Raw genomic sequence first — 26,996 nt, forward strand, 5'->3', positions numbered from 1 at the left:
AGCTCCACAGGTGGGGATCTGAGACAATGAAATTGTCGGTGCCAGCATTATTGTGAAACCAGCTGCCATCACGGAGATCCGAGACAAAATGCAAGTGGTGCTGCCTTCACAGGAACCCATACATTTATCACTTCTCACTTGCTACAACTATGCATACCACATGCATCTACATGGTGCAAGGTAATAGGTAAAATAGGAAATCAAAGTTACACAGTTGTTTGTATCCTACCAAAGCACGGTATCTGAAAATACCCTGCACGATGGCAAAGAAAAGGTGAGTAAGGCGCTTCGGGTTCAGACAGATATCCAAATCCACAGCTGAGTTCTAGCTCATGAGCTGTCCCATGCATTCCAAGATGACCGCTTACATACTGGAAGCTGGCCGTCTGTTTTAGCCTGAGTATAACCCAGTCATACCTGGTATATTAAAATCGACCGCAACCATATGTGGTCAAGACTCACTCGTCAGGACCGACTCTGTTCCAGTGATGTCTAATATTCACACTAATACTTCATCCTCTTTCGAAAACAAACAAAAATTCTTTTCAGCTTTCCCTTGTTTAGTAACAGTCAGTGCTTATGCTAAATTTAAGACAGACCAGAAAAAAAAAAAAAAAAGAAAGAAAAAAATAGACTGTTTGACTTTTAATGGTAAACTTCTTGTCTTGAAAACGTAAAAAGAGCCTTGAGCTGCAGCAATATGCCTCATTTTTGTTTTGGTTTGTGTGGTACTTTTCAAGTGATAAAACTACTTATTTTTTTCCTTTTTTTTTTTTTAAAATAAGGCTCATTAAATCATTATGAAATATAATTGTGTAGTATCAAAAAGCCCTATACCTAACATGAGGTATCCACAGAGGTGTTAAATATTTTAGCTTATCGTCAGCTTACTACAAAAAGATTTTAACCTTTAGCTGATCTGTCCTCACATTTGATTGTTACCCACTGTGATGCACAGCAAGAAACATGGGTTTCCCTATGCGCTGCTGCTTTCTGCTCTAAGCAATGCACCTCAGACTCTACTTTAACTCCTCTGCTGGCTTCAGAGAAATGCATGCGTGGAGCTGCTCTAATATCCTCAAAAGTCAACAGCCAATACAGAGGAATGTGAGCCTCATCACTTTAAGGCTTTAGCTCCAACATTTTTGGTGTGGTTTTTGTTTTAATTGGGCATTTTGGTTTAAATCCTACTTTCTGACTGATGATTTTTTCGATTAATGCAACTCATTTTCAGCTTGGTATTTTGCCTAGTTCCCTTCAAATTGAAGCAATTATAGAAAAAATTAAGTGCTCCAATAATTTTAAACCTCTCTACACTCTGCAATATTATCAGCGTACTTCACTTTTTTTTTAAAGGTGCAAGCTCTTCAGAAGTGCTTACTATTCAAGCACGCACAGTCTATGAACTGATTAAATATTATCAGATGATTTAAAATCTTTATGAGAGCTTTGGCTTTCCAACGTTGAAAGCAAACGCTGTTCTAAACTCAGATGATGCTATGACATGGTATGCTCCGAACAAAAGAAATACCAAAATTATTTTCAAAAAAACACAGTCTCAGGCTTTATATATACAACAGCAGAAAAAAATAGCCTCTTCCCATTTGAAGGATGAACTCTTTCTTCTCAGATCATGAGCCAGAGAACTTAGGCCAAAGTCCTGCCAGACATATGTGTAGACCACTGCATGCAAAGCCTCATTGACTTCCATGCTGTTTCGAGAGCAGCCGTAAAGGTCTTTCTGTTGCAAAACAATCTACATAACTGGGGCTTTAAGGAATGCATATTTCACTTTGAAAAACAAAACAAAACCCAAAATGCACCACAGATAGACAGAAGCACTCACCTGAGGGAATGTAAAGGTTTAACATGACTACCGCCTTTGCCATATGGCAGCCAAACTTCTGCTGCTCTTCTTATATCAGGAGCTCATCCATATGATGAAATGAGCAGGAAGTTATCTCATCTTACAGACTTAAACGGTATCTTAAAGAGTCCACTTTTATAAATCTGCTGCATTTAATCATCATTTCAGTGCTCTTTTCACGTACAGATTTCAGAGTAGATAAGGATTTTAAAGTAGATATAAAGGTGAAAACCTATACACATAAACCTTATTATTTCTTTTTAATAGAAGAAACTAAGGCAAAGAGTGAGCTTGTTTCAGCTAGTATTGTTAAAAGACTATAAACCAAAAAATACACACAACATACATAAACAAAATCAATGCTTTTAGTGCAAGGCTCAGCTTCTTCCCATACGTAACACCACATCTATAGTTTCAAAAAATATTATATTCTATATGATGGTACATGACTTCTGAACAGTAGCATTACTGCATCCTCTAGTTTATCTGTATCAAGGCTATCCCTCACATGATTTTTTGAACCACCCAGTTAAAATCAACAACATAACTACAATACAGCAGATTCCTGCCAATGCTGAATATTTATTATTCCTTGCTTAAAGAGAGGGTAAAAAAGCAACATAGGTTATCTTTCTTTTGTGTGTGTGCGCTAAATACCACAAGAGCAGTTTGTAGGCTCAAGGGTAAATTTTTGATTGCTCAACAAATGCCATTACATTCCACACAGATTTCTCCTGATTGACCTAAAAAGCAATCCCCTGGAGATGGGGCAAAGGCTGATCACTCTAATCAGCTTTTTGTCCCACAAACCACAATTTTTTCCCCACGAGCCACGAGAACACCACTCTACTGCAGCACGTGAGTACACGTACCATCAGGTGGATGAACTCTGCAGAGCTAACTTCTGACCACACCCTCAGTCACCTGGCTATGAATTCTCCAAATTTAAATACACCACTTGTTCCTTAATTCAAAATACTTTTAAAATCAGCACTTCTACTGTTAAACAATTACTATGTCTTTCAATACATATTCAACAAATAGCCTGAAATAGGAAAATACAAGGGATGGCAAGAGAGGAAGGGAGAGATTAAAATTCAGCATTTTCAGACATATTTTGTGTACCAATTTTCAAAACTGTTTTCCCTTCCTTTGCTCTTTGGAGTAATCTTCTAACCTTGACCTTAGCTGAGTGAAAGAGATTAGCCTAGAGTGCTAGGATAAGTTAAGTCTTAGGTTTAAATAGCCCTTCCACACACATACATATTGGCCATACATGCTAATCAGTGTCAGACATACGGATCAAGGGAGACCAGACATCACAGTGTGAAGGCTTCACTGTGGATCAGCCTATCAAAATGCTTTAGGGGAAAATGCATTCTACATCCCATGCCAAACGCATGAACTTTTGAGAGGTGTCAGGCTTCGGGAGGACAACAGAAATGAATCCAAAGGGAAAAATTCCATTTACAGCAAATCAGGAGCTCATCAGTGGGACTGTGCTGGATTTTCTTGTGTCAGATAAGGGTGGACTTTACTGATTATGTCCTCTGGGAAGGAAAGATGCTCAAAGTAATAGCATCGTACTAAAATCAAGTCAAATCTGTAACATTAATTGAGAGCAGTCCCAAGACCCACAGCTGCCCCCAAAGTCCTTCTGGCAGTTATTGTGGTTTCACAACCACAACTTATCTTTCTTACGTGCTATTTTCTCTTCCTTGATCTGTGCAAGACCCACAAAAATATCAGGGAAAACAATGAAACTGCCTGTGCACTAGGGACAGGATTTTTAAAAAAGCACTTAACATTGGTCTCATTCTGCTCCCATTGACGTCAGCCATAAAATTCCCATTGCCTTCCTGGAAGCCAAGAGATGCCACTGCTGATCACTTTTGAAAATAGCAGTCCAAGAGCGGTCAAATGCAAAAAGACAGCAAACCAATAGATTTTTATTTTCCCTCCTGCTGCTTCTAATTGCAGTTTTATTTAACTGTACCCCATAATCTGCATGCTATTTCAGGGAGGGGGTCCCCAAGACTACATCGAGAGATAAAGCCCCAAAATTTGAGCAGGTATGCTCAAACTGATGCTACCTCTCCAACTCATCTTTTTCATTTAGCCTTCAGCTGTAAGGATGCATGTGTGTACATGGTTTACTTAGTTCACTTCCTATTTTACTCTTGCACCGAGGTGCCCTGATCATCCCCGCTGCACAAAACCTGGTTTTCTCCTTGGCTTTCTTCTGGAAAAAACTGCAAGGTCCCCTCCAAGGGTAAACTGTCTGGCAGGAGATGTGTATGCATGCTAGAGAAAGAGTATGTCTACATGTAATGCCAAATTTGGCTCATTCAGTCTTTCTGGCAGACCTTTCATCCTCAAACACCCACAAACCAAAACCCAGAATGCAAAACACACAAACTCAGTGCTATGTTATGGAAGAATCACCCCACCCCTCAAGCCTGCCATACTATCTGCTCAGCATTTCCATCATTTTGAATTGAAAGCCCACAGAAATAATTACAAATGTGACGCAGAACTGTCCCAGGGACTAAGACAAAATACAGGCCCAGAGCTTTGCAATACAGATGTGGCTGGTTCAATGCAGAAAGTGTTAGCACTAAGCATAACAGAGCTATGTCAGCCCCCAAATGCTGCTGTGAGGGGCAGGGTTGTCTGCCTGGCGCAGCCCATGCACGACTACAGGCACAGCCAGCTGCGGAAGGAGCTGCTGTGTTGATTTGGCAAGGTCTAGTCAATAATTACACCGGGTGGGAAGAGGAACACAGTGACAACCTAGCTCAAAACAGAGCAAAATAACTCTTAACCACACGTACAAAATAACAGCCCAAGTGGATACTGAGCATTTTAACTGATATTTTAGACAGTGGTCTTATTTGTCCCTCCATCTCTCACACAACTCCAAAGACATATAGCTTTAATAATGAAGGTATTTGGTAATATTTTTAACTAGCCATCACAATGTTCTGCCTGAGTCCTCAACTACCTCAAATGGCAGCTCTAACAAGACGGCAAGATGAAAATGCAACAACACATAGGCATACATTCTAACCCTACGAAGCAGCCTTTTAAGAAGGAAGAAAAAGTGGTTTAACATTTTAAATCACCACACATGCCTTGATTGGATCCAGTTATGAAGAAGACATGAAGATGGCTAAGGAACAAATGCAAGAATTTCAGCTGGGAATGGAGTAGAGCAGATCATGTCTGAGGTGTGGACCCCTGGATCCACAGAGCTCAGCTGCACTTGGGCCTAGCCAGGACAACAGAAATGCTCAGCAACACACACAATGACTTAGCAAAAACAGAAAAAAGAATGCAAGTGCCAGTATCAATGGACTCTTCTTGAAATAAAGAACTCAAATCCTAAGGTTCAAAGAATACATAGGTAATATACACATGAATCCACTTAAACCTCATGCTTGCTTTTACAAGACCAAGGCATTTCTTTCCCTTCAGAATTATAATTCTGGACAAAGAAGCCTGGGCATACCTAATTTTGGAAGCTTTTTTTTTGGTGTAATTAACAGCTGACATTAAGAACTGACTTCTAAGTCAGCTCTTAATGTTGACTTTTCAATTTACTGTCACAAAGTTTACTTTGATGAGACAAATCCTTAGTTCATGTGTATGCACCAACAAGAAAAGGCTCAGACCCAGAATTCTTCACAGTGTGGAAAGATCTTGCTGAAGCTAGGAGTAATGCGGATGATAATAATGGTTATAAGACAGAACTGCAGCTTCTGTCATGTACTAATCTCTGCAGTTAATCAAATGATCAGAGCCTCTTTCACACTGCACTGCAGTTTCTTGCAGGTTCTCTCACAGAATCATTTAGGTTGGAAAAGACCTCAAAGACCATCAAGTCCAACCATTAACCTAGCACTGCCAAGTCTACCACTAAACCATGTCCCTAAGCACCACATCTTTTAAACACCCCCAGGGATGGGGATTCAGCCACTTCCCTGCGCAGCCTGTTCCAATGCTTCACAACCCTTTCAGTGAAGATTTTTTTCCTAAAATCCAACCTAAAACTCCCCTGGCACAACTGGAGGCCATTTCCTCTTCTCCTGTGGTTGTTGCTTGGGAGAAAAGATGGAATTTTTGCTCATCTTTGGGAACACAAAGAACTAACTGTCATCCAGGCTATTTTTTTCTCATACAGACAGCTCAAATAAATTCATTTTATTTAGCACTAGACCATTGACCTCCAAAAAAAAAAAAAAGAGTAACCAAAAAAAGACCAAGGACTAAAAAATCATTGTAATAAGTACTTTTACAATAGATTTTGCTTCTTCTCTCTCTCTTCCCTTTCCTTAAAAACAGGTAAAAGAGTGTTTGGAGACATCACACGTTATTTATATGCATTATTATTTTATGGAATTTTTCAAGGTGTTAATTGAAAGTTTTAATGAATGTTAATCATCTGTCATTTTCATTGGCAATCTCTGCTCTGCCATATGCTTAACTTTTACACCTGTACAGATTTTCCAACCAGTTCTTTTAAATTGTTTTACTTTTCTAGTGTAGTATTAGTATTAATATTTAGGAAACAAGCCAGCTGCAACCAAGACTGCAATCGTCTGCAGCTTATTTACTGCATATAACCCCTAGTTCTGGTGAACTACAGGAATACATCATCACTGTACCAGCACTAGTTTGAAAATATTTCTAGTAACTCAATACTTAATGGGGATGTTGGACAGATAGCCATGAAGACAAAAAGACTACACTGCAGGGCAGGTATAGCATTCATAACATCTATGTAAGCCTCCCAATATGCTGTCCTAATTTTTGCTCCTCACCTTCCTCCTGACTCTCACTTCTACATCAACAACCGGCAGTCGATGAAAACTCCAGCGGTCATGTTTCAGCTCTGTTATTTTTAAGTAATGTGGAGATTTGTTTCTGAAGGGACTGGGCTGAGGAAGTGCAAGCACGCAAGTTATGAGTTCTATTTTTGACTTGACTGCAAATATTCTGTGTGAACCAAGTCACCCTCAGCACACATGGCACACATTTAAAATGGACATACCTACCAGGCTCCTCAGCTTTTATCCTTTTCAACAGGGCTCTCAACCCCCTTTTCAGTAAAGAGGGATGATCTTCAAAAGAGGACTACAACTCCTCTTCTTGAACATTTCAATCAATAATATAATACTAATATTTCTTATCAAGATTTAGCATTAAAATAACACTGACATGAATGAATTTAGCTCTGTTCTCCCATCTTTGCTTTCTCCTCTGTTGCTACAAAAACAGTTTGAACATTAAGATGCAGCAGTAAGAACAGAGCAGCACCACTGTTGTAAAACTAGCGAAACTGAGGAAACAGTGCAAAGCGAGTTCGGGGTTTCAAAATCAGGTACAAATAGCAAGGCAGGCTACAGTATGTTAATTGGTCTGAGGATGAGACACAACAGAGGTGAAGGAACACCCTGGCAACAAGTTCCAGCATGAATTCAAGCTTTACCGGCAATCTCCAGAAAACAAAACAAAACAGCCATTTGGTGGTATTATTCCTAGGAGAAACTTGTATGTGCACACCACAAACATCAGAAAATGTTATGGAAACTCAGAACATAGAAGATGATGCCATGTCCACACTGGGAGATAAAGAGTCCTGGCTGAGTATGGCCATGGCTGATTTCTGAAGCTGTTGTAAGGAAGGAGACAGCAAAAGAGAAGAGAAAGGTCTCTGCCCCTTGACCTCCTGACGATACAAACAATGAAGCAATGACCAGTGGAAGGGGCCACTGATGAACAGTACACTTTTCAAAGACACGGGTCTTCAGAACCAGTCAAAGCTGCTAAGCTCAGTACAGGAATTTGTGCAAATCTCCTCTTCAACAAAATTTTGGGAAAAAATATTCCTTTGATAATTCTACCTAAATAGAAAGAAAAATCTGATCATGCCATCTTCCCTAAAATGCAGTACAGTGTTCTCAGCGTTCCTATACTCCCAACTCTACTATACAGGGACATGGATATAAGAGACACAGTCTCACCTTTTTTTCTTTGGATATTATGCATGCCATGAAGCACCACAAGGTGAAATATCTTTTGTGTGTGGGAGGAGCACAAAACCTGAGAGTCTTCATGGCTCCTTTTAATCATGTATTCCAGGAAGCTCCAGGGTTGCAAATACCCATGAACTTTTTCTATTGTCTTGGAATCCCTGGTGTTTTCCTTAAAGCCTGAACTCTTGTGATCATATGAATATCTCAGCTTCTTTTCTAAAGCACTGAATCTTATTGTTGCAAAGTTATAGATCCTGAACGAAAAACCAGGGCTAATAAAAGAGAAATCAGATTTTACTATTTTTAAAACCCTATGATGTGTGAGTGTTCTGAGAGTAGATTTTTTAACACTAGGGATGGACAGAAATACTATGCAGATGATTTTGGACAAAGGACAGACAATGCCAAGAGAACAAAACACAGAACAGTGTTGGCTAACTGGAAAGTCTGTCTTTCCTACTGAAGAGCCAAGTCAGAAGAAAAAACACAACCTTTCCATCTGTACAATGGACTAACAATATGGTAGGTAACACACTAAAACCCCCTTAAAATCTATCCATTCAAATCACTACTTGTATAGTATAATTATTAATAATGGTAACACAGTACTTGAGGATTCTTGAATTACAACCTGGTATAAAGGTACTCTGTTAGGCAAGGTACTATCATGAAGGCACAGAGATTAGTAGAGGAAAAGAAAATTCTGCTCCTCTTACCATCCCTTGTGAGTCCAGCTAACGTACAGTGCTCTTTTCCTATGTACCCTAGTTCCTATTTAAACAGCTGTTCATTGAAGAAAGACTGTTTAAAATCATTTAGAAAGATAAAACTACCTATTGCAAATATTAAATAAAACTGCTAGGAGTTTCCTAGAAATTTCGCAAAACAGTAGGTAGCAAGTTCTTTATTTTCCACATCATAAGCCTAATAACGCTAACAAAAACATACTCATTGCACTACTGCACATTTTACAGTATGAATTTAGATTGCTCAAGAGAAAAATACAAGGAGCAGAATCACAGAATGCTCTGGAGACTGTGGTGTCATCCACACAGAGTTGTAGCCTGAACTGAGATGGACTAAAAGGCATGTTCTACTCACTCTCCAGAAGCAGCTTTCACAGCATCAAAAATGGCAATGAACTTACATTTGCAGATGGTATTACATGAGAACAATAAAAAAATGCCAGTTCAGCTTATATATAGCATATTTGCCAATCTGAAAGGGGTATTTTTTCAAGCGCTACTTATGTTCCTGTTTCCTTGATTTGCAATGGGAAAAAAATATGTTCTCACTGGTCTCACACACTGATGTCCAGCTAATGAGATGGACCGACAACTTAAGTGTTGTAAGTATGCACCAGAAACCAAAATAATCATCTTTTTTTTGCATGCATTAGTTTGGGTTTTATGCTGGAGCTTTCCGGATGCAGCAAGGAGGAAAGGGTGCAGCAGAGAAGTGCCAGGGCAGCAGCAGCAGCTGGGGAGGAGATGGAACAGGAGAAAACATGGAAGGAGAGCTCAGAATTCAAAGGAGGTAACAAAACACTTCAGCACTAGGCTAAGGGAAAACTGAATCTCAATTTCCTAACTGCTGTCTTTCTTTCCTGTCTCTGCCCCATGCATGCAACAGCAACTAAGACGGAAAGGCTTTGCTCTGCTGGACAGAAAACTACCTTGCAGTGGTTCCATCAATGTTTGCTCTCAAAGCAGTACAGCTGCTGCCTCTGCAATGACTACTCTCACTTTATATTGCCATACCCCGAGCAGGATTCCACTCTACCACATCTTGTATAAGAGAAAAAAAGAAATGTTTTGCTTCTATGCTTCAGACTTAAACATCTTGAACTGTCAATTGCTATGTAAGCAAAACGAACAAGTAACAGCAATGGCATGCTGCAAAACACAATATATTTATAAACAAATTTAAAATTCTCAATTCAATTGTGAAACCTTCTGATCCAAAACCGGTCATCTCTTTCGAAGAAAAAGGCAATGAAATGTGTACACTTAAGATGTTATTTCACCAAGAGCTCAACAGCCACTTTTGGACCAAAATATAACATGTTCCCAGCAACTTCTCTATTGTTTCTTCGGGGAATGTATGCACGAATGCTGCCTAAAGGCAAACAGGAAGAACTACTGGAAAAAAGTAAATATAAATAGTCCTTAAGATTTTGAAATCGTTTCATACCAACTTCCTGACTGTACTTTGCCAAAACACTCACCTGTGTTTAGCCTATGATGAAAAACCATTTCAATCTTACATGACAGTGCAACTGCTTGTTTTAATTATTTTGATAAGCATTGGCTTTTTATCAAGCATTACAACATTTGGGAAAAAAATTTACACAAAAAGTCACTTGATGTCCTTCGTTACTGTGTGTATTTAGGGTTGAGAAACTACCTTTGCCATTGCAGGCCAGGATCCTGACACAAAGGCATCACCTTCTACTTTTAATTTTTTTTTGTCATCTTCAGAACTGTAGCACTTCCGTGAAAAAGGAAAGGGATCAAAGGCTTACATTATAATTCCTACACCTCCCTGACTTCACTCTTTGGACCTATAAGAAATCCAGTGTTCCTGCAAGAACAGTATTTCCCAAAGGAATGTTCTCTATCAGCAGTGACAGGGCACTGAGAGAGTACAATTTCTATTATTTCTGTGTAATAAATGGGCAAACTAAGGCAGATATACACTAAGGAACATATCTGGGCTACTCAGTGCATCTGTGGTAAAGCTATGACCAGACCAATAACCATGATGTAACAGCAGCCGAAGAAAAGAGAAGAGCTCCAACAATCCAGATGACAGGAAGAGAATTAATTTTCTGATGTGGTGTTTTGTTGACTCTTTTGTCTTGTCATGTACAGCAGAAATAATGCTTGTAGGATTAGAGTAAACTCACAGCAAATGACACTTATTATTAAGCACCTCAGCTTTATTTGGTGTTTCATCACCTGCCAACCTTCTACATCAAAAACGGTATTTATATGTATTCAAAACAAAAAAATTACAAAATATCAGCCCAGAATTTAAAACACCTCTTAAATATGTTAGAAAAGTACATTTAGAATGTCACTGAAGCTAAAGAGAGAAAAAAAACTGCCCATTGCTGATATGCAATAATTAATTTTCATTAGGGTTCTTATTATGCATTAGTTTTTATGGAGTGACAAAACACAACTGCATGCTATTGTTTAAACACATTTGCTGCATATTCCAGAAGAGTAAAGGCTTCAAATATGTGTAAAGGATAATACACAAAATGTAGCTAAATGTATTCTATATTATGGATCCATAATACAGAATGCAAATGATTCTGACTAAGCATTCACAGGAGACAGTCTTTAGGGTGCATGCTGTGAATGTATATTATGAATAATGCATAAAACTTGGCTAAATCTTAATGAGTCCATTGACATCCTATGGGGTCCACAGGAGCCTCAGATCCCAAAGCATGTCAATGGCATATTGCTCTCCCTCCCCCACTTCATTAAAAAAAAAAAAAAAAAAACTTAAAACAAAGGAAATTAAAAAGACAAACCCTTAGCTCTGATTTAACTCCCTTATGACAGGAAATTCAGAGATGGTCACGATCTCTGACTCCTTTCACCCTATTGCACCTACATGTCCCACATTAAACCAGTGCTCTGTGTGATCTTTCCAGACTGTTGCATCAGGTGTGGGACACAATTTTACGCCACTTTCCCAAATCAATATACGAAGGGGCTTCTCTGCACACCAAGGAAAGAGGAAAAGAAGTGACAAGCATCCCAATTACATTTTGTCCCCTTTCTACTTTCCTAATCCCCAGACGCTTAAAGTGCAATAATTAACGTATAAGGAAACTGCAGAACAAATGGGGGGAAAAACACATACAGTTTACTAGTCAGAGCAATGCCACAGAAATGCACACACTAAAGGACATTGGCAATGGGTGCAATTGTGAGGAACAAAGAATCTGACCCAAGAGAAGCGCCTGGTATTTACAGCTTGTAAGTATAAAAATGCAGTAAGAAAAAATTTCCACATCCTGATTGAAAATGTAAGGTTGTACCATTCTGAGCGTATAAGTATACCATATTCACTAGGAAAAAAAAGTGTTGGCATCGAGCCCCAGCTCCACTTAGAAGTGTGAAGATAGTTTTTGTGTGTCATGCGCTTGGAAATAAATTAGATTTTTCCTGTGGTACAAATATGAAGAAAATTAACTGATTAAGTTCTTGTTTATTTAGGGTTATAAGTCTTCGAAACTGCACAAATGGCAATTAATTAATTCTTGCAACACCCATGTGTGATGGTAAGTCTGTACATCCTTAAACACATGAAAACTGAGGAAGAAGGGGTCAAGAGACTTGCCCAGCACGCCAAAGCACTTCATCAGCAGACCGGGGCCACAGCTTGCACCCTCCACACTCTCCGCCATGCACTCAATCCGCTATGCTCGGGGCAGCGAGCGCTGGTTTTCTCAAGGACCACTTCTGTGTTCAGCCAGGCAACTGCAGGCCAAAGCCGATACGCCCCTGCATGTACAGTGCTGAAACCAACTGGATAAATCCCACCAGGCAGGTGAAGCATTCTGCCTGTACCCACTAGCTGGCAAACCAGCTCCAAGTTTTAGCACCTGAATCTGCCAGACTAAAACAAAGCAGAGCACTGGGAACTCCTTCCTTGCAGAAACTGACCAAAGACGGTGGCTTCCCTGCTGGGAACTGCCCTCCTGCCCAAAGCAGGAGGTCAGGGAGAGGAGAAGGGGACAGACACGGGTGGGCTGGGCAGGAACCAGACAGCAAGGTAGGAGCTCCTCCAACCCAGGAGCATCTACATCGGCAGGAGGAAAAGGATGGGTTTGGGGCAAGTTCAGTGTAACAAAATTTTGTACAAAAAAATAAATAGCAACTGCCAGGAATTCTGAAACACAAGTGTTTTTTTGGTTTTGTTAAAATCTTCCTTCTCCTCCCACATGCCTTTCCAATGGAAAATCAATACTAAGGGAGGCAGAAACTATCTGGTGTTCACTAAGCATTTCTGATTTCAAAAAAAAAAATCTTAAAATCTAGCTTTTGTTTTCCTTGTTTCTACTTCTTACAGCAAAGAAAAAAAAATCCAAACATAACTTTTTGTATGTGAAAACATTCAACAAACAAATTCTTGAGGAAAGCAACTGATGAAAACAGTTCAATTGGATCTACAGTAGAATCTGGCATGAAATGTACACAGAGAGAGCAGGGACACATGCATGCCGATCTTTGAATGTAGCTGTCTGCGTGCTGAAGCATGAATACACAACCTCATTTTACTCCATTACAATATTCTTTTCTTTTAATGACAGGTGACATTTTTGTGCAGTTACAAAATACAACTTTTTTTTTTTTTTCTTGTTGATGTGTAAATTTGCTTCCTATATGAAGACACACACACATATATATATATTCTAAAAAGAACAAAGGTCAGGCTTTCACAGGAACAATACTATCAAACTGTTTTACCTTTGCAACCCATCCTGCTACTATTTATACTTACTGCTAGAGATATCAGCAATTGTTTCTTTGCCCCCTCACCCCTCTCGGACACCACGAGAATAACAGAGAACGAAGTCTCTCAGTAGCACTTTCCTTCTCAGCGGGAAACTCAAGCGTTTGTGATATCCATTTTGATACAAAACCTAAATTAGGCCTCTGGAAATAGGTAATGCATAAAAAGAAGCATTTTTGTGCCATACGATTATTATTATAGGTTACTGTTAACCCTTGGGAGATGGAGGTGAGTCCTGCAGCTCCCCACTGGGCTGAGTATTTGCTGAGAAATCACAAGCGTTGCCTAAGCAGATATTTCAGGTGTGCTCCATGATAAAGAGAACGATTCTGTTGACCCATCATATTCTGATAGCTAGTTTGAGTGTAAAAGCATTGCCAGTTAAACAAAAAGGATCAGCACAGCATGCATATGCTGCAACCCTCTTGTGCTAGGCTAAGATTTAAAATGGGCTGGATACAAGGACAACTGTGGAATTACTAAGGCAGAGATCAAACAAAAAAATCAGGATTATATCTGGGAACTTCGCACAACATGTTCTGTCTCTTAACCCCCTTAAATTCTCTTGTATTGTTAAGTCTCCACTTGGTCACATATTAGTGAAAAGAAATACAAAGTTTGAAAAAGAAAAATAATACCAAAACCTTTAGTAGTTTGCAAGTTCTAAATCACTGCGAATGAAAGTACTGAGGTTGGAAACCTGCCTGATTTTATCCTAGCTTTACGATTGTGAATCATAGTTATACAAATCAAAAATTAACTTTTTTCTTCAGAACTATCATCCCTGAAGTTAGAAGAATCGGCCCATAATTCAGATTCAGTGAACCACACTACCTTGCACTAAAGCTACATCACCTCCTGTTATGATAGAAGTCGGCCCAGCATTACTCATTTCTTGACTTACTTCCTTAGCAAAACGAGCCATACCGCAAATTCAATCTGTTATCTGTCTACACAATTTAATTCAAGTTCAGTTTATCCTAAGCACTTCTTTTTCCTTCAAACGTGCAGACTTCAAAGGGCTACAAACTGTGATCTTAAACACAAAAGCAACTGCATGTCAGTAAGTTTTCCCTAAATTGGAATAAATATTTTACTAAACTGTGGTCACTACTTGTTAAGCCTGCGAAAAGTGAGAACCTTGCTGTAACCTGGAAGACAAATCGGACTTCAGAGCCTCACATGTCCTCCCATGCAAATCCCCACATACTGCACACCTGCATGGAGACACAGGGGAAACATTCCAGTAACTTCATGTGCTAGCAAGGCCGACTGAGGTTCTCCTAATTCATTTTAAACTTTATAGCACCTCACCTAAAAAAGCCACACACCAAACAGTCACTACACACCAAAGAGGAAGCCCCGTGGGACAGGTGTCAATTAGCAGGCCGGTCTGACAACTGTACTTATGGCCAGAGTGTAAACCTTTGCACCCACGCATGGGCAACCATTCCCACAAACATCCTCCTATCAACAGCACAGTTTGCAGGAGCTACAGCTTGCTAACAGGAATAAGGAGCTTTCAGTTTGGCCTAAAGATTTGCCTATGGCCACGCAGAGGCGCGGGGAAAAAAAGAAGGCAGAAGTTCCCACTGCTGCTTCTCCACTCCAGCCATTAGGTTTGGCATTGCTTTTCCTAGACAGCCCTCTTTGTTTTAGCTTTTCTGACATCTGTGCATTGCATTTGCCATGTTGTGCAAGCACGACTATTTCCTAAGAGATAAACAGAGATCACCAAGCTCACAACGCCTGACACAAACAGAATTCAGATTCAAGCTTTCCTAGGTAGCTCAGACCCCGTCTCTTTCACTTGCAGATTTAAAGGGACCTCTGTAAGACACGAAGGGAAAAAAGAAGGAGACAATCGTCATAAAGGAATGGAAATGAAAAACCTCCCTCTCTCTCCCGAGCACTTTTTTGAAAACAGCTATTTGAATCATTCCTGCTTACAGACAGCCCCATTTCTGCAGCAATGGAAAAGCAATACAAGCTTTTTGTCATTCGATCCCCCCAAACATTTTGTAATTTCATGTGAGCAGGCTCCTCATTGGGCTCTTAGACAAAAGTTTGCCCACATGCCTTTTAAAGTACATACCTGATTTCGTCTTTGTCTGCTAAGTTCCTTTTGCAGCTGCATTGCCACGAAAATGTTCCTATACCCACTTTCCCCTGTCGTTTCTACAGTCTGCTCAGAAGTGGATTCATTGCTGGTTTTCGGCAGTTACATTTCTTCCTCAATTGATGCTTCTTTTTATTTATTCTGAAGTTTCCAATGTAAAACAAACAGGAATACCACCTCTCTAAAATTACTACTATCCCACTGTCCTCCAATGTAACATTAACAAGAGGCAATATTCTCTAAAGCTATGAAGCATATACTGCCCTAAATTACATTGCAGTTGCTGCCCTGAGCTCGCACATTTTTGAATAGGAAAGCTCCCAGGGATCTCTCTTTCTGTTCTGACTGCATTTACTGCTTTAAAATATTTTTAACCCAGACACTGAAGTGCCAGCCTAGCAGCCCTTCATGCTAATCCTAGCCTGGGTGGCTGTTCTTAAGGGAAAGCATTCAAAAATTGTAGCAGTGCATCAACTTTGACCCTTTTCACTTAAAACATGAGACTTTTTTTTTTTAAGGGAAAAAAAAAAAATAGATTCCAGAGGGAATCACTGAACTCTGACCTGCTTAAAATTAGTTTTGTTTTAGTGCCTGCGTGGTGACTCAACAGGCCAATTTTCCAGACACTTATGACTTTTCTGCTCCTGAAGATTCCAGTTCAAGTCCTGGACTCGCTTGCTAGGGTCGGATCAGAACACTTTGTTCCATGGCTTCAAGCAGCGAATTCCCAAATCGCCCTACTCTTGCCAGATGCTGGCATGCTTGGTAATAAGTAGGGCTGTAACCAAGCTAATTATTTTTTTCTAATCTGTGAAGAGGGTTGCTTGCAATACATATGTTAGACCGAAAGAATTTCCCTTCAAAATTCAGCAGTCAAGAAATGTTTATATGGCTCTGATAAACATTTCATGATAAGCCGGATTCTTTCGGGGGGGAGGGGGAAGATGTGTACTTTGGTCTTAACAGTGCTGCAGATAATTCTCAAATAGGGTCTGGCTGAGAGTATCCATCTCACTGGAAGTAACTGATTTGATTTTTTTTTAATCTGTCACAGGCATTACGAACGCTAAATGAGTCACCATAGACTCCTATGCTGCAAAAAATAGCATCACAATGCATTTGCTCTTCAACGGGACTGCTAGTATGGTGTCTGGGATCCAAAAGCCTTGTCAGTTAACAAATTAAAAAAATCCCAGGAAATGAATCCCAACAGTCTCAGACCAAATTCCTTCAGTAAGTTAACACTGCCCAGCAAAGTAAAGCTGACCTAGGAACAGTAATTGTCTTCAGTCAGAGCACAACTGTTCGATTTAACCTTGTCCTCAATGCTATTGCATGTATTTCATACCTATCATCAAAGGATCTCAAACTATTTAACAAACAACCTCAGAAATCTCCTGTAAAGTGGGAGAGTACTATTATCTCCATTTACAGGTAGCGCAGAATTAAAGCAAAAATGTTGCTGCAAAACTTTGGCCACAAGGCAATAAAGAGCCAGACCCAGAAACAGAACCAAGGTGCTGGTCCATATTAAATGGCATCTGTTACATTTCTATCCCTGTTTCACAGTGATTATGGAAAGAAAAGCTTTGCCAACGTCTATAATCACTTATTTGACAGCTGCTAACCCAATGAACATGAAAGCAATTTATACACAGTGCCCTAATCTTCCTGAATTTGATCATGTATGAACACAGCCCTTGTACTTGTTCCAGTATCATTTTGGGTTTTCCTCAGTAAGAATGTAGTTTTCTTCCTTTTTCGGAAAGAAAACAAGCCACTAAAAGACAGAGTTTTAACACAGAGCCATCAATATGCTGTTCTTACAAATACAAAAAATGTAAAACAGTAATAACACAAACAGTGATGCATACTGTTCTGTGTCAACAAAATGACTTTGTCTTATGCCCAGAAAGCTATCTTTCAGCCTCTACAAGAAAACTCCCAAGACAGACAGGCCTGGCCTTACACCCTAAAAGATAACCAGTCAGGGCAACCAAGAAGAAAGGAAATTCCAAACAGAAAATAACATCATTTTCTGAGCATCCTCCACATCTTCAACGTCAAGATCCGCATGCCTCTGGTGATCGCAGTTGCCACAGGACCTTGAAAACATGCAGCTAGGTTAAAAGCTGTGAGCCTACTGCACTAAAAGCCAACCTGCAGGAACGTATTAAATGGTAGTGTCAAACGTGAAGAATTTCCAGCGACAAGCTGGGTAATACCATTGCTCGGTAGTCCATGACAGATAGCTGAGTGTGGTTTCTCTGGCTGAGAAAACCTACCAGAGAACCTCTGGAGTATCTCCACCAGTGAGCCTGCCGAGGGTGGAACATGAGTATGCTATTACGAATTACCACCCTGCCTTCACAAAGGAGAACTGTCACTGGATTTAAGCAATGTGAGCTAACTAGGTTGCTCATCACCTGGAAAAATTATGTTGCTCAGAGCTTTTTGGATACAATGGCAAAGGTGAAGAAGGCTTTCTTCACCTCCTACGCAGCCTGGGCTCAAGTCTGCAAAAAAATATTTGAGCCGCAGTCAGACTCAATGTCAGACTTTTGCCAGCTGAGCTCCCTCTCACTTCCTCAGTTTCAGGTCATCTGAATACCTTGACAACCTGTGAGGATAAATCAAGCACAGAAGGTGTTTAGGAACTAAACATACATGTAAGGTGTTTCAATAAAACCTACACGAATTTATATCAAAGTATCCCAAATTCCAAATCCTTGAAAATGTATCACACTGTTTGGAAATGGTGGGCAGTGACTTAAAACACAGCCATACTGGTTATAAAAAATAAAAGGAGATGGAGTGAATCTGAGAGGAAAGCAGGGGAAAATGAACATACTGACGGTTTTTCTTCTGGAAGGCCGATCAGTTATGTTCAGCTTCCGCTCACTGGTGCTCATCTGATCATGGTCCACCCTTTGAGTACCTCTAATCTTAAAAAAGGAAGCTGCACAGCAACATATTAATACCAGAAATTGCTGATCTCAAGGCCAGAAGGGATTACCATCATGATCTCCCAGTCAAGCCTCCTGCCTGACAGAAGCCGCAGAGCCTCACCCAGCAACTGCTGCAACACGTCCGTACCTTCAGATATAGCATAAATTAACAGTCAGGAACCCACACAATGCCCATGCTGGGATGTAGCCTCCAGCCCTCATCTTGTAGTGAGCCCATTTGTGTCTGCAGACATTCTGGCCTCCCGCCTGCCCGTCCTCCCGCAGTCGCAGCTGCTCAGGACCAAGGTACCGGCAGCCAGGTGAGCAGACCAGTGGCCTAGCGCTGTTACCACAGATGACATCTGGCTCTGCCACCAGAGAGAACGGTATCGTTATGTGGAAACTGCTCATGGTGACTGATTGTTTTTTTAAGAAATTATTTACACTGGCTCTTTGATCTTTCTCAGCACTAGCAAAACTGAAGCTCCGATTTGGTGAAGGACTTAGAGCGTGTGCCAAATTTTAAGCACAGAAGGAGGCCCGTTGGCTACAGCGGGACTCCAGTGCTTAAAGTCAGGCACATACATAACCACGTCAGGGCCAAAATCCTTGAACAGCCATAAAAATGCATCCAAGGCCTGCGCTTTGCTTCTGGAAACTTTATTCTCACTTTACATATAGTCAAAACCTGACAAGAGCTCACTGTCGGATTATGCAGGAAATCTGCAAGTTTCACCAAGGTGTGATCTTATGCTTTTTCACACATTATTGTATCATGCCGCGCCAGAACACTAACGTATGCACAGTTCTAAAATAGCTTGCATTATTACAGCACAGCATTGAGAACTGTACTGAAAATCCAGCAAGCAGACCTCCAGAGATTTGCTCCTCAGTCACTTGCAAACTGATAAGGGGTCACAATTGCCTTTCTTACCAAAAAAAAAAAGAAGGAAAAAAAAGAAGAAATAAACCAACACCAACTCAGTATTCCAAAGCCTTTTTCCCCATTTCTCTCTCTTTTACATGAAACTGTCAATTGTCAGATTTGTCTTTGGTCATGTTGGGGTGGGAGAGTGGGATTTAATAACATTTAACTGACTTGCTATCAAGAAGGAAACATATTTTTCTTCTCTCAAATTTGAAACCGACACTTTCTTTTCTTTTTTTTTTTTCTGTTGGCCTACTTTCTTTTAAGTTGCTTTTCAATTATTTATGAAAATGCAATAATGCATTACTTTGCTGTGCAAATGTTTAGAAGAAGGAGATAGTGTCTTTCAAGTGAAAAAAGCACACATGCTTATATAGGGGTTTATTTAAAAGCACTTTGCAGGTGATACTTTATAAAAAGCAACACACTTTCATTTCCCCCCACACATGCATGCCCATTTTCTTTAAAGGGTGTATTTCATTCAATTAAAAAATGTCCGCAGCTCCACAGAAACACTCTGCTTGTTCTCCAAAGCAGGAGATGGTGAAGAGAGCTCGAAGAAACAAAAGCTCCAAATGGGAAACTGCGCCGGGCTGAACTGAATCCTATTAAGACACTGAAGAGACTCCACACTTTCTGAATAGCAAAAAGAGGGCAAAATCTCATACCTCTAGATAAGGGAAATTAATAGCAAAACTCCCAGTGTTTTACTTGGATTTTTTAATTTATTTAAAAAAAAAAAAAAAAAACAGCTGTGTTCCCAAGCCCATTAAACATCAGTGAAGACTGACTGCTGAACTTCCTTCCGCTCCTCTGGAAGTCCCACGTGGACATACACTCAAGCGGATATACCTTTGGAAGGGTCACCACCTCTGGGTTTTAGCATCAATGGATAAAATAAATGGCAAACTCTGCTCTGATGGCAGTGGGCACAGAACCAGGCCCATAATGCTTATCTCCCTTGTCTTACGCTTCACTTTCACATTGGCAAACACTGGCCTAGCAGGAGGAGTCGTCCATGTTACGCTCAACAGTGAGATGGAAGTTCTTGCTCTGAAATATGTATCGGCAGAGGGAGCCACGAAGGACTGGTCTCGCTAGGTTAAAGCTAGCTTTTGGATGTACCCTATAAACATTCATATTATCGTCCCGGTATCAAACCAGGAAGACCAGAAAGCATTAAAAAAAAAAACACAGATGTATTTAATACCAACGTAACACAAACTGAAATAAAATCAGAGAAAGATGACACACCAGAACAAACCAAAAGCTGCCTGGAGAGGTTGTGGCACCTCCATCCCTGAAGGTTTTTAAGCCTCAGCTAGGCAAAGCCCCGTCTGGCCTGATCTGCTGCTGGCACCAATCCTGCTCTATTAAGGTGGCCACACCAGGTGGCCACCTGAGGTCCAACCTGACCAACATCCCTGGTGCTATGAAAGAAAACAAAACTGTGCAAAGAATTACAGGAACCAATCTCTGCTACTAGCGACAACTAAACTGCCCTCAACACCATTCCTCAGTACAGGAATCATCCATGTAAATTTTGCAGTCTCTGGAGCTTTTGAAGAACTCCTCTAACAAACACTTGACACAGTCCACAGGCTTTCAAAACAGGCAAGTAATGTTTCAGAAGGCAGGTAACTCAGGAGAACAACTTTCTTCTTTTTTCCCTTCAGCAGGGTGACTTCAGTACCTCAATCACCCTGAAGGTCAACAGGGCACTGTCCATGCTACCTTCAAAAACTGGACTTTGGCTGCATTGAAACCTCACTTTCCTAACTGAGCACCATGCTTATGCAAATACTCACATTTTGCTGAATTTAAATGAACTAAGCCACAAAAATTGAAAAAAAAAATTGAAAAAATTGAAAAAAATTGAAAAAAAAATTGAAACAGTTTAATTAAATAGATCGACTGCTACAAAACACAGCATGGCACTCAGTTGAATCTAAACCCGTTGAACTCACTTACCCCATACAGAAACTGAAGACACTGCAAACCGTATTTACATCTGTTTGACAGCCAGCTCAAGGCTTCTGAGCAGCACAAGCAAAACTCAGTTTTGCCCCCTCTCCTCAAAGATGTGGACAAAGCAGCTTCTCAGAGCAAGTGGAGCCATCATTGCTCTGCTATCAGTAGGCAACTCACCTTGTCCCACTAGTTCTCCTGTTATGGAGGTTTAAAAATTACATTGGGTTTTGAATTAAATTAAATGAAATACATTAAAATCACAGCCACTAACAAAAATACTTTAAAGGCAATTTTACTAACAGTCCAGCATACCTTAAGCATTTCCCTGAGAACTGACCGGCAAAAGCAAGTACCCTACATAGCAAATCTATGCCTACTGACTAAGACAGCAGCTTTCCCAAGACCTTTTAGACTCATTTCATGTAGAACCTGGACTGCCCTGCTAAAGACCAGGAGACTACAAACTGAAATTGCTTCCCCCAAGGGATGTGGTTTTATTTGGGTCGTGTTCTGTAAAACTCAGTGATCCTCATGGAATGTACAAAATACCATCAAATTGCACTGGGCAGTTGAGCCTGCTCAATTTCTCTGAGGACACGCTCACAAACTAAAAAAGACAGGTTTAAGTGTTCTGTGTCCTTTATCAGACTAATGGAGTTTTAATACAGTATAGACATTCTACATGTATTTAAACTAAAACCATTCAAAGGACTGAGTACTCATGCATAAAAGTATAATTTTAAATCATGCAAGATTTTTACTTGAGGAGATTGTACAGTAGTGAAGAATACTACCCTTACTATAAATAACTTTGACCTGTAGTTTCCAGGCAATTCATTTCCTTGAAATATAGGTAAATACTCTTCTCTTTTCAACAATAATCACAGAATTCACTTTAGCTTTGTCACCAGGATTTCTTTTTATTTAAAACAACAGGAAATGGGACAAGAAAATAAAAAAAGACTCCCGTTAAATGACAATTCACAGAAGGGTCTTTTAGCTGGCAATTGTCAGCACTGCTCAGGGCCAATGGATCAAATTTAAGTCTAAAAAGTGCTGATGGTTGTATGAGTCATCACAGTAGGAGCTGGCGCTCTGGGCCACTCAAGTTCAATTTTTGGTGTTACCACGGGGTGTGGGAGCTGGAATCTTGGTGAGCAAAGATTTGCTCGGTATTTGATGCACTGGGTAAAGTGGCATTCTTAAAATCACCAGCCTCCCATGCAGCTAGTAAGCCAGCAGGAGGTTAGTAGGAAGAGAAAGTAATTGTCCTTTGTGCCTTTGAAAATAGCCAACATTAAAGGATCCTCTTATGTATTACCTGAGTCTCAATCTACGTTTGCAGCTCAAAGAGGAAGAAAGAGGCTGAAGAAGACAGAAAATAAAGCTGTCAGAAATATTAGAGGAGACCCTCCTCAAACTGTCATGAAGCATACAGTCTTCTCATCTGGAAGTATGTGCAACTATAAATGATGTGTGCTCTGCAAGCAATAAAAAACTGTTTGGACTTTACATTTACGTTTGCAGAACGTACTGGGTATGTGCCATGTGTGTACATCTACTACAATCTTGAAGACACCTGAGACACAGAGGATGGTACTGCAAGAATGACAATCTTACACTTTCCTACATGTCCACCAGTGGAGCAAGCGACACGCAAACTCAAGCTGCTTTGAGAGCCTGTACACAAGCACTCTGAAATCCACTTTATCTGTAGCAGCCACTCTCCACAGAATGCCAATGAAGGAGTAATTGCATCGTAACTAAATGTGGGATGTGAATGTAATGATTTGGTCTTGACCTAAATTTTCTTATCTGTTACTAAATTTCATAAAGGGAAACAGATCTTGCTTCAAATTCCCACAGTCCTACAGTTTGGTCACTGATCTGAAAGGAAGTTTTCCTAATGTGGTCTATGGACATCACAGAAAAGGAAGATAACTCCCAAACACTCCCAGTGTTTCAGCACCGCTGAGCACTGGTTCTTGTTTCAGGCCTAAATTAGTACGCTGCTTAAACCAGATCTGGATCTGGATAACAGATCATGAATGACAAATTAGACCATTTCTAATGTCTTGAAGAAACAGGCAATATCAGCAAAACTGAGGCTACAAAGAAGAGTTTACAATTCAGGAGACTCCACAGACTTCACGAGGGCCACTCCCACGGTGCAAGGCCCAGCTGCCCACTTCCTTTGCAAGCAACACTCCCACCGCCTTCGCCCGGTCAAGGAACATGCGAGGATCCTTATGCAGAAAACAGGGAAAAATCTTTTTTGCTAACAGGAAAAAAATCCTTGTAATAATAATACTAATCTATTTATAATGGTCAAAAAATATGACAGCTTACAACAGCGTCCCAGCAGCGCTTTGGCAATATTGTAGCATACTGTTGTATTTTTAGAAGGACTGTTCATTTACTTTCTCCTAAATGCTGGAATTCTTATTTTTCAACAAATGCTCTATTTTTTGGTGTATCCATATGCCAACATCGAAGTATTTTACATCAGGCTAAGTATGAGCGGCAGGCAGAAACAAAGCTCCTGTGTACACGTTATATTACAGCACCACTGTCAGAGATGCCAAGTCTCAATCTCCTTCTATGCTTTATGTAGTGATAGCTATCTGCGCCACTTACAAAAACCTTCTTGGAATGTAGCGGTGTATTTTCACGATGAGTAACAGAAAGCTGCTGTTTCTCCATCCTGAGCACTAAGGAACTATCCCACTTTAAACAATACATCTGACAGTTTAATGATACTGCTCCACCTAACTGGTTTTGGCAGGTAGTACGTACGATAAAGGTGCAGCAATGCGCATGTTTAAGCACTTTTATACTTTCTTAGCGTAGTGACACCAGGAACGTTATCTTACTGTTTCAAAATTCATTAGCAAATTACCCGCACGCTTAACTGGAACGCAGTAAGCTCTCTGCAACTCCCACCTGCTACTACACAAGCACAACAGGACGATCGCAGTCCGTAAGAGCCTCTACAGCTGCAGCTCAAGCATCTCCTGACAAAATTCACATGCTTTTATTTTCTTTCTAAAAAGCATCTATTAGCTTCCATCACTTAGAAAAACTTAGATCAGGCAAAATTAGACACATGTGCACGCACATGTTAACTGAATTAACTTCAAACAGTCAATACATCTCAAATGTCCATCTGTTTACAAAAGACACTTGTGGCTTTCAAGTCGTGTACTCCTTACAGTGCAACTCTCAATCAAAACAGTTTAAGTTCAGCCGGAAAGCTCTGTTGCAGGATTTCCACACATAACAGCCACGTGTTTATTGGGTTCTCGTGTTCAAATTATGACGGAATAGCCACGCTATCCCTGCACAAAACACAACAAATCCGTGCCACCCTTTCCCATTTCAGCTGGAGAAGCCTCATAAAACAAAGCTGGCAATATGTTTGTCAGATATTATAGCTAAATAATAATAATAGAAAAAAAAGTGTCCCAGTTTACCAGTTGTAAATAGCGCATTTTCAGGATGAAGAGTTCATTTTGGACGCAGTGATGTATGTTTCAGCACTGGGTAGGATTAAGGGGATACAGAAACAGCAGTTGATAAAAGTAGCTGTTTTCAGGTATGTTTCAGGTGATAAAATATGTTTATGAAGAATTCCGTACAAGCTCCTCATGTAAAAGAAACAGGTTTTTAATCTGAGTGGTTCACCTCAGGACGGCAGGCTGCTGCCTTTCTTTAAACTGGGAGGGGGACAGCTGGGACACGATATCTTCCAGTACTACAACTGGAATAAAACTTTTTTTCTTTTTTAATTTGAAGTTAACACTTCGTTCTCTGACAGAGATGGAGCAAAACGCATCTCTCTAAAAAAAAAAAATTAAAATAATTCATCTGGCCTGCCGGTTTAAGAAAAATAAATAAATAAATGCTAGAGGCCATTATTCATGAGCAGCACGAAAACAAATCACTCTTCGACCTACTCCCCTGGCAGATTCCCACACTTATTACCCAAAATCCCACGGCTTCCCATGGGCTCTCTCTCCCCCTGGCCACGGCGGCAGCGTGCCGCCCCCGGGGCGAGCCGGGCACGTCCCTCCCGAGCCGGCGTGGAGAATGAAGCCCCCCTAAGTTTGCCGACAAAGCGGGGGCACGGCTGGCTGCCCGGGGGACGAAGAGGAGGAGGAGGAAGGGGGGAGGGAGGAGTTGTGCCAAACTTCGGAGGTGCGCGGCGGAGCTGGGGAGGGGAAGGGGAAAGCCGAGGGCGGCGGTGGCCGCGCACCTACCCGCTGGGCTCGCTCGGCTCCTCCGGGCGCTGGGTGCTCGGCGGGGGCCTGGCGGGGCCGGGGGTGCCGGGTGCGCTCTGCCTCGCCCCCCTCCTCCTTCCCTCCCGTCCCTCTCTCTTCCCCCCGCGTGTCTGTTTCTCAAGGACGAGGTGAAATCCCTTTGCCGGTCATGAGGCGGCTTCGGAGACAAACAACACGATGCGAGGGCAAATAACAAAAGGCAAAGGGAAAAAAAAAAAAAACACAAAACAGTCTGGGAACAATGGGGGAGGAGAAGCTCTCCGCGCGGTGTCTGGCCACCTCCCGCACCCCGGCAGGGAGGAGGAGGAGGAGGAGGAGGAGGAAGGCGAGGCGGCGGGGAGGGGGCTGCGCGGGGACTCCCCCAGCGCAACGGGGCTCCCTCGCTCCGGCCCCGCCGGTAAGTGACGCGCCCGCTGCCCCGCTGCCACCACCACCACCACCACCATCATCATCATCATCTTCATCATCATCATCAGTCCCGGGGGGGGGGGCACCGAGCCCTTCCCGTACACCCCGTTAACTTCCCCACAGCGCGGGAGACGCCGCCGGACCTCGGCCTCGGGAGCCCCCTCCTCCTGTGGGCGGGGGGAGGGGAGGAAGAGGAGGAGGAGGAAGAGGAGGAGGAGGATGGTGTGGGGGTGTCCCCCACCCGGCAGCCCCCCCCCCTTGCCGGGATCCCGGTGACGGGCGCGGCCCCACACACAAGTTTGGGGGCTCCCCGCACGGCCGCGGCTCTTCCAAATAACGCTCCGCATTTTTTTTTTTTGTGTGTGGGGGGGGTCCCGTCCGTCGCCGCCCCCCCTCTTTTCCCTCTCCCCACTCCACAGCCCCCCAGCTCCCCGTTACCTCCTGTCCGCCATCTCGGGTGAGCGCCGCCGCGTCCCGGGGCTGGCCCGGCGGGGGCCCGGCCGGCCGCCCCGCGGAGGCTTCACGGGTGGGTTGTGGGGTGTGTGTGGGGTGTGCGGGGTGTGGGGCGGGCTGTGGGGTGTGCGGGTCGTGGGGTGCCGCGTTGCTCCGTCTCGGCCGCCGCTCGTTCCGCCCCGTACTTCGAACAGGCGGCGGGCAGCGCGCTGCCGGCGCGGGGGGACCGGCCCCGCTCGGGGTCCCCCCGCGGCCCACCCCCGGGTCCCGTCCCCCCAGCTGCCCACCCCCGAGGTCTTTTGTTTTTTTGGCTTGCCCCACGTGCTGGTGCAAGCCGGCTGGCCGCGAGTGGGCCAGGCGGGACCGCCCCGAGCCGAGCCGAGCTGATCGGAGAGGAGTAAGGCGGGTTGTTATTCATAAGGGAAGCCTTATCTCCTGCAAATATT

The 26,996-nt window shown here is 42.0% G+C and overlaps 1 protein-coding gene across 8 annotated transcripts in view; it reads right to left on the reverse strand.

Moving 5' to 3' along the window:
- The window catches only part of SOX5 (SRY-box transcription factor 5), a 643,266-nt gene extending 616,595 nt beyond the window's left edge, over window positions 1–26,671 (reverse strand). For 3 of the 8 annotated variants that reach the window (XM_048046781.2, XM_048046776.2, XM_048046775.2), the window contains exon 1: window positions 15,539–24,821. The gene's annotated coding sequence lies outside the window, so the exon portion shown is untranslated. Of the gene's footprint in view, window positions 1–15,538; window positions 25,857–26,535 lie in introns of those variants that run through there. The other 5 variants (XM_048046778.2, XM_066990350.1, XM_048046774.2 and 2 more) reach the window with 4 other exon arrangements.
- Window positions 26,672–26,996: the final 325 nt, after the last annotated feature.

Source organism: Anser cygnoides, chromosome 1 (genome assembly GCF_040182565.1).
Source record: "Anser cygnoides isolate HZ-2024a breed goose chromosome 1, Taihu_goose_T2T_genome, whole genome shotgun sequence".
Taxonomy (NCBI): domain Eukaryota; kingdom Metazoa; phylum Chordata; class Aves; order Anseriformes; family Anatidae; genus Anser; species Anser cygnoides.